Source organism: Dama dama, chromosome 5 (genome assembly GCF_033118175.1).
Source record: "Dama dama isolate Ldn47 chromosome 5, ASM3311817v1, whole genome shotgun sequence".
Lineage (NCBI taxonomy): Eukaryota > Metazoa > Chordata > Mammalia > Artiodactyla > Cervidae > Dama > Dama dama.
Window position 1 is genome coordinate 71,067,490 of NC_083685.1, and position 9,226 is coordinate 71,076,715.

Sequence of the window (9,226 nt, forward strand, 5' to 3'; positions counted from 1 at the left end):
AGAAACAGTGGCTGACTTTACATTTTTGGGCTCCAAGATCACCGCAGGTGGTGATTGCAGCAATGGAATTAAAAGACCTAGACAGCATATTAAAAAACAGAGACAATCCTGGGCCATAAATCTAGTCTTGGAAAATTCAAAAAAATTGAAATCATTCCAGTCATCTTTCTGACCACAATGCAGTAAGATTAGATCTCAATTACAGGAAATAAAAAAATGTTAAAAATTCAAACATATGGAGGCTAAATAACACACTTCTGAATAACCAACAAATCATAGGAGAAATCAAAAAAGAAATCAAAATATGCATAGAAATTAATGAAAATGAAAACACAACAACCCAAAACCTATGGGACACTGTAAAAGCAGTGCTAAGGGGAAGGTTCATAGCATTGCAGGCTTACCTCAAGAAACAAGAAAAAAGTCAAATAAATAACCTAACTCTACACCTAAAGCAATTAGAGGAGGAACAAATGAAGAACCCCAGGGTTGGTAGAAGGAAAGAAATCTTAAAAATTAGGGCAGAAATAAATGCAAAAGAAACAAAAGAGACCATAGCAAAAATCAACAAAGCTAAAAGCTGGTTTTTTGAAACAATAAACAAAATTGACAAACCATTAGCAAGACTCAATAAGAAACAAAGAGAGAAGAAGCAAATTAACAAAATTAGAAATAAAAATGTAGAGATCACAATAGACAGCACTGAAATACAAAAGATCATAAGAAACTACTACCAGCAGCTCTATGCCAATAAAATGGACAACTTGGAAGAAATGGACAAATTCGTAGAAAAGTATAACTTTCCAAAACTGAACCAGAAAGAAATAGAAGATCTTAACAGACCCATCACAAGCAAGGAAATTGAAACTGTAATCAAAAATCTTCCAGCAAACAAAAGCCCAGGACCAGATGGCTTCACAGCTGAATTCTACCAAAAATTTAGAGAAGAGTTAACACCTATCTTACTCAAACTCTTCCAGAAAATTGCAAAAGAAGGTAAACTTCCAAACTCATTCTATGAGGCCACCATCACCCTAATTCCAAAACCAGACAAAGATGCCACAAGAAAAGAAAACTACAGGCCAATATCACTGATGAACATAGATGCAAAAATTCTTCACAAAATTCTAGCAAACAGAATCCAAAAACATATTAAAAAAAAATCATACACCATGACCAAGTGGGCTTTATCCCAGGAATGCAAGGATTCTTTAATATCCACAAATCAATCAATGTAATACACCACATTAACAAATTGAAAGATAAAAAGCATATGATTATCTCAATAGATGCAGAGAAAGCCTTTGACAATATTCAACACCCATTTATGATTAAATCTCTCCAGAAAGCAGGAATAGAAGGAACATACCTCAACATAATAAAAGCTATATATGACAAACCCACAGCAAGCATCACCCTCAATGGTGAAAAATTGAAAGCATTTCCCCTGAAATCAGGAACAAGACAAGGGTGCCCACTCTCACCACTCCTATTCAACATAGTTTTGGAAGTTTTGGCCACAGCAATCAGAGCAGAAAAAGAAGTAAAAGGAATCCAGATAGGAAAAGAAGAAGTGAAACTCTCGCTGTTTGCAGATGACATGATCCTCTACATAGAAAACCCTAAAGACTCTTCCAGAAAATTACTAGAGCTAATCAACGAATATAATAAAGTTGCAGGATATAAAATTAACACACAGAAATCCCTTGCATCCCTATACACTAACAATGAGAAAGAGAAATCAATGAAATAATACCATTCACCATTGCAACAAAAAGAATAAAATACTTAGGAGTATATTTGCCTAAAGAAACAAAAGACCTATACATATAAAACTATAAAACACTGATGAATGAAATCAAGGAGGACACAAACAGATGGAGAAACATACCGTGTTCATGGATTGGAAGAATCAATATTGTCAAAATGACTATACTACCCAAAACAATCTGTAGATTCAATGCAATCCCTATCAAGCTACCAATGGTATTTTTCACAGAACTAGAACAAATAATTTCACAATTTGTATGGAAATACAAAAAACCTCAAATAGCCAAAGTAATCTTGAGAAAGAAGAATGGAACTGGAAGAATCAACCGGCCTGACTTCAGACTCTACTACAAAGCCACAGTGATCAAGACATTATGGTACTGGCACAAAGACAGAAATATAGATCAATGGAACAGAATAGAAAGCCAGAGATAAATCCACGAACCTATGGACACCTTATCTTTGACAAAGGAGGCAAGAATATACAATGGAAAAAAGACAACCTCTTTAACAAGTGGTGCTGGGAAAACTGGTCAACCCCTTGTAAAAGAATGAAACTAGAACACTTTCTAACTCCATACACAAAAATAAACTCAAAATGGATTCAAGATCTAAATGTAAGACCAGAAACTATAAAACTCCTAGAGGAGAACATAGGCAAAACACTCTCCAACATGAATCACAGAAGGATCCTCTATGACCCACCTCCAAGAATATTAGAAATAAAAGCACAAATAAACAAATGGGACCTAATGAAACTTAAAAGCTTTTGCACAACAAAGGAAACTATAAGCAAGGTGAAAAGACAGCCCAAAGATAGGGAGAATATAATAGCAAACAAAGCAACAGACAAGGGATTAATCTCAAAAATATACAAGCAACTCCTGCAGCTCAATTCCAGAAAAACAAATGACCCAATAAAAAAATGGGCCAAAGAACTAAACAGATATTTCTCCAAAGAAGATATACAGATGGCTCACAAACACATGAAAAGATGCTCAACATCACTCATTATTAGAGAAATGCAAATCAAAACCACAATGAGGTACCATTACACGCCAGTCAGGATGGCTGCTATCCAAAAGTCTACAAGCAATAAATGCTGGAGAGGGTGTGGAGAAAAGGGAACCCTCTTACACTGTTGGTGGGAATGCAAACTGGTAAAACCGCTATGGAGAACAGTGTGGAGATTTATTAAAAAACTGGAAATAGAACTGCCATATGACTCAGCAATCCCACTTCTGGGCATACACACTGAGGAAACCAGATCTGAAAGAAACACGTGCACCCCAATGTTCATCGCAGATCTGTTTATAATTGCCAAGACATGGAAGCAACCTAGATGCCCACCAGCAGATGAATGGATAAGGAAACTGTGGTACATATACACCATGGAATATTACTCAGCCATTAAAAAGAATTCATTTGAATCAGTTCTAATGAGATGGATGAAACTGGAGCCCATTATAGGGAGTGAAGTAAGCCAGAAAGATAAAGACTAATACAGTATACTAACACATATATATGGAATTTAGAAAGATGGTAAAGATAACCCTTATATGAAAAACAGAAAAAGAGACCCAGATGTACAGAACAGACTTTTGGTCTCTGTGGGAAAAGGCGATTGTGGGATGTTTCAAGAGAACAGCATCAAAACATGTATATTATCTAGGGTGAAACAGATCACCAGCCCAGGTTGGGTACATGAGACAAGCACTTGGGCCTGGTGCACTGGGAAGACCCAAAGGGATCGGGTGGAGAGGGAGGTGGGAGGGGGGATTGGGATGGGGAATACATGTAAATCCATGGCTGATTCATGTCAATGTATGGCAAAAACCACTACAATATTGTAAAGTAATTAGCCTCCAACTAATAAAATTAAATTAAAAAAAAAAGGTCCTTCTTTTACAACAAATAATCCATCAGAAAAGAGTAATATCAGGAATTTGATCTGCTGATAGATGGCTGTATTTTCCTGTTACTGATAATGAAATAATTGATGCTATGTTTTGTTACTCAGCTTTGTGAGAGGAATATGGCAATTTGAAATTGCCATGAAATTTGACAATTTTATTTAGAATGGCCTTTCCATCAAGTCTCCTTTCTTGTGTTATTTCTTTTAAATTATTTGCATTTATTTATATTTTGATTTAAGCTATCCAAGTATGTTTGAGTCATCATGCAACTATAATTAAAATATAAGCCAGAAAAAGTTATTTGGGGGATGATCTTTGTGATTTTTTTTGTGTTATGATAGTTGGTATAGTCAGTTTATTTCAATTGAACGAGTCATAAAGAACTCAGCCAAAGAGGTTTTTATCAATCTCAAACACTGATTTTGCCTTTGAGTGGTAATTCCTGCAACTGACAGCCATACTTTCAATAAATTTCAACTTAAAAATGTTATATAAATCAGCTAAGATCAAAACAAATAAAAGGCATTATTAAGACTGAGTTTTAGGCATGTTCAACTCAAAATCCAAGTTACTTTCACTGTAACAGATAATTTCAGGGGAACATAGAATGTATCATTTATATATATTCTCCTTCCTGGGAATTAACATAACCCAATAAGTGTTTGATTTATGAATGGATAAAAATATCCAATATTAATTAGATTACTACATCCTATACTAATGATTGGTATGGGATGCACTATTCTCATTATTGTGTTTGTGTTCACCTCTCTCTCTGCACATTGAAGTCTTGTCTTAATTCTTCTCCAATATTGTAACAATATCCTTTTTCTATATTTTTCTTAAGTATTTTGGGAAAAACAAATCAGAGAAAAGTAGAAGTAATCAAAAAACAAATTGAAAATTAGCAATCTACAACTGAGTACTAATTTGCTTGACTAAGATTTGAGACAAAGTTGTTAGTAAGATGCAATGATAAGTAATTTTTGAAATTTCCACAGGTATTGTGAATATTAAATAGAAATTGCATGAAAAAACCTTTTGAAATGTAAAGATGACATTAAGCAATTTCTATCCAATTTCTGATTCCCTCCTTAAATTTTATAGTAGCATAAAATCTTTCCTTCACATAAAAATACTGAGGATTTTCTCCATGAATTTTTAATGTTTTCAGGTGGTGTCAGGGATACCATTCATGCATGGCTTTATTCTAATACTGACAAATATTATGTATTCATCTATGACAGTGAAATATGTATATACCAATTACACATTGTGTTGGACTCATATTATTTCTGTTTTAATAACCTAAAACCCTGTGAACGGAGTTACAAAGAAAAAGTGTGCAAACCAGTTGATGACTACAAATTTCATTCTAAGTCCACTATTTATTTCAGACTTTGATTAACAGTTTCTATTTGTGTTAAATGATTTTATGTTTACTTTCCAGAACAGTTTAATTGAAATTACAGTGTTCTGCAATACAGAGGGGTTTCCCAAATGGCAATAGTGGTAAACAATCACCTGCCAGTGCAGGAGATGCAAGAGTTGCAGGTTGCTGCAACTAACAAATGTTAGTCAAGATTAATATACAAAAGAATAGAATTGCAATCTTTATCATTTTTATGACTAAAAGCATTTAGTATTTCATTCATTACCTGAATAAAATTATTTCCAGTGCTATATAAAATATAATTTCTTCTTGTACATATATGACGTTTTGGTGATGAAATCTTGTATAACATGAAATAGGTAAGATTTGAGCTTGAATTGCTCAAGAGTAAAACAAGTTATACTTCAAGTATATTTGTATATTTGATAAAAATTGCTAATTCAATCCTTGAAAATAATTTAAAAACATTGTTGAAACTAGAGCTATCTTTATTATTTCATAAATCCTGAATTCTATAATTTTTTTCAAAACAATTGTTCTTTGAATTCCCCAATGATTAAAACTTAATTTTATGTATTACTTCATTTTAAATATCTTATTATAATATCAAAATGAATAGACATATGTAACTTTTTTTGTTACAATATGTGGGCTCAAATGAAGTTTTCTTTAATATTATCTATACCTAGACTTTAGCTATTACATTTTTTGGCATTTCAAAGTGACTTAATACCATTATTTATTATAATTATTTGATTAATTTTATTTAATATAATAAGAAATACATAGAAGTTGCTTTAAAGAACAAAAATATTTGCTACGATGTGTAAAATTAATAATTTACACAATAAAAACCTGTGTGCATGATTAATTTTAAATTTAAAATAAGAATTAAGACTTACTATCATTGTCACATTTACCTTTTTTACTTGAAATGTTGCTGATTTTTCTCATTAGAGAGGGTTTGAATACTATTGTAAGTGGAATTACCTGTTTCATCAAAGTAATTCAACTGGCCTTTAAATATTCTATTCTTTCTAAAACATAAAGTGCTCTTAAATAAAAGTAGTTATCTCTACCCAAGGATCTCTGTCACCTGACACATTTAAATTTCCAATTAAAATCATCGCTTTCTGAATTTTCTGATTTGTTTTAATTTTTAAACTTTTCCTGAATAGCTTTCACTCTACTTAGAATATTTTTTTCTTCAACCTCTCCAGGGAACAGGATACAATGCATTTTATTTCTTAGATGTGAACAGGGTACTAAGTAATATTATTTATGGGCTCCCCAGGTGGTACAGTTGGTAAAGAATTGGCCTGACAATGCAAGAGATGCAAGAGGCCAATGCAGGAGATGCAAGAGATACAGGTTTGATCCCTGGTTCAGGAAATCCATATGGAGTAGGAAATAGCACCCCGCTCCAGAATCCTTGCTGGGGGAATCCCGTGGACAGAGGAGCCGGGTGGGCGACACAGTCAGACACGACTGAGCACGCACATTCACACAGTATTATTTGGGTTGATCAAATAGACACACATCCAATTCTTACATTAACTATTATGAATGCATTATGCAGAGCCACTGTATGATATGTTCCTTGATTCCTGGTTAAAAGACACATTTGTATAATAGTTACAATACATATTCTGATGTCAAATATTTTTATGTGCAAAATTAGTATGTTACTGATTTCTTAAGCAACCTGAGATTTATCTGATGAATATATTAAACATACATCAAAATTTAAAAATTGAACCCAAGGTTAATCGCAGTAGGAGAAAAATGTTCACTTTTATGCAGCCTACCACCAATTTTTCCCAAATTTATTTTACATGTTCATGGTGTGAATACTTTCAGACTCTCACTTCAGTTCAGTTCAGTTCAGTTGCTCAGTCGTGTCCGACTATTTGCGACCCCATGAATCGCAGCACTCCAGGACTCCCTTTCCAGCACCAATTCCGAGAGATTATTCAAACTCATGTCCATCAAGTCGGTGATGCCATCCAGCCATTTCATCCTCTGTCATCCCCTTCTCCTCCTGCCGCCAATTCCTCCCAGCATCAGGGTCTCTTCCAATGAGTCAACACTTTGCATGAAGTGGCCAAAGTACTGGAGTTTCAGCTTCAGCATCAGTCCTTCCAATGAGCACCCAGGATTGATCTCCTTTAGGATGGACTGGTTGGATCTCCTTGCAGTCCAAGGGACTCTCAAGAGTCTTCTCCAACACCATAGTTCAAAAGGATCAATTTTTCGGTGCTCAGCTTTCTTTGCAGTCCAATTCTCACATCCATACATGACCAGTGGAAAAGCCATAGCCTTTACTAGGCGGAGCTTTGTTGGCAAAGTAATGTCTCTGTGTTCTAATATGCTATCTAGGTTGGTCATAACTTTCCTTCCAAGGAGTAAGTGTCTTTTAATTTCATGGCTGCAATCACCATCTGCAGTGATTTTGGAGCCCAAAAGAATAAAGTTCGACACCGTTTCCACTGTTTGCCCATCTATTTTCCATGAAGTGATGGAACCAGAGGCCATGAGCTTAGTTTTCTGAATGTTGAGCTTTAAGCCAACTTTTCACTCTCATCTTTCACTTTATTCAAGAGGCTTTTTAGTTCCTCTTCACTTTCTGCCATAAGGGTGGTGTCATCTGCATATCTGAGGTTATTGATATTTCTCCCAGCAATCTTGATTCCAGCTTGTGCTTCTTCCAGCCCAGCATTTCTCATGATGTACTATGCATGTAAGTTAAATAAGCAGTGTGACAATATACAGCCTTGACGTACTCCTTTTCCTATTTGGAACCAGTCTGTTGGTCCATGCCCAGTTCTAACTGTTGCTTCTTGACCTGCATACAGTTTTCTCAAGAGGCAGGTCAGGTGGTCTGGTATTCCCATCTCTTTCAGAATTTTCCACAGTTTATTGTGATCTACACAGTCAAAGGCTTTGGTGTAGTCAATGAAGCAGAAATAGATGTTTTCCTGGAATTCTCTTGATTTTTCGATGATCCAGTGTATGTTGGCAATTTGATCTGTGGTTCCTCTGCCTTTTCTAAAACCAGGTTGAACATCTGGAAGTTCATAGTTCATATATTGCTGAAGCCTGGCTTGGAGAATTTTGAGCATTACTTTACTAGCGTTTGAGATGAGTGCAATTGTGTGGTAGTTTGAGCATTCTTTGGGATTGCCTTTCTTTGGGATTGGAATGAAAACTGACCTTTTCTAGCCCTGTGGCCACTGCTGAGTTTTCCAAATTTGCTGGCATATTGAGTGCAGTTCTTTCACACATCATCTTTCAGGATTTGAAATAGCTCAACTGGAATGCCATCACCTCCACTAGTTTTGTTCACAGTAATGCTTTCTAAAGCCCACTTGATTTCACATTCCAGGATGTCTGGCTCTAGGTGAGTGATCACACTATTGTGATTATCTGGGTCATGAAGATCTTTTCTGTACAGTTCTTCTGTGTATTCCTGCCACCTCTTCTTAATATCTTCTGCTTCTCTTAGGTCCATACCGTTTCTTTTCTTTATTGAACCCACCTTTGCATGAAATGTTCCCTGGTATCTCTAATTTTCTCAAAGAGATCTCTAGTCTTTCCCATTCTGTTGTTTTCTTCCATTTCTTTGCTTTGATCACTGAGGAAGGCTTTCTTATCCCTCCTTGCTATTATTTGGAACTCTTCATTCAAATGGGAATATCTTTCCCTTTCTCCTTTGCTTTTTACTTCTTTTCACAGCTATTTGTAAGGCCTCCTCAGACAGCCTTTTTTTTTTTTTTTTTTTTCATTTCTTTTCCATGGGGATGGTATTGATCCCTGTCTCCTGTACAATGTCACAAACCTCCATCCATAGTTCATCAGGCACTCTATCAGATCTAGTCCCTTAAATCTATTTCTCCCTTCCACTGTATAGTCATAAGGGACTTGATTTAGGTCATACTTGAATGGACTAGTGGTTTTCCCTACTTTCTTCAATTTAAGTCTGAATTTGGCAATAAGGAGTTCATGATCTGAGCCACAGTCAGCTCCCAGTCTTGTTTTTGCTGACTGTATAGAGCTTCTCCATCTTTGGCTGCAAAGGGTATAATCAATCTGATTTTGGTGTTGACCATCTGGTGATGTCCATGTGTAAAGTCTTCTCTTGTGTTGT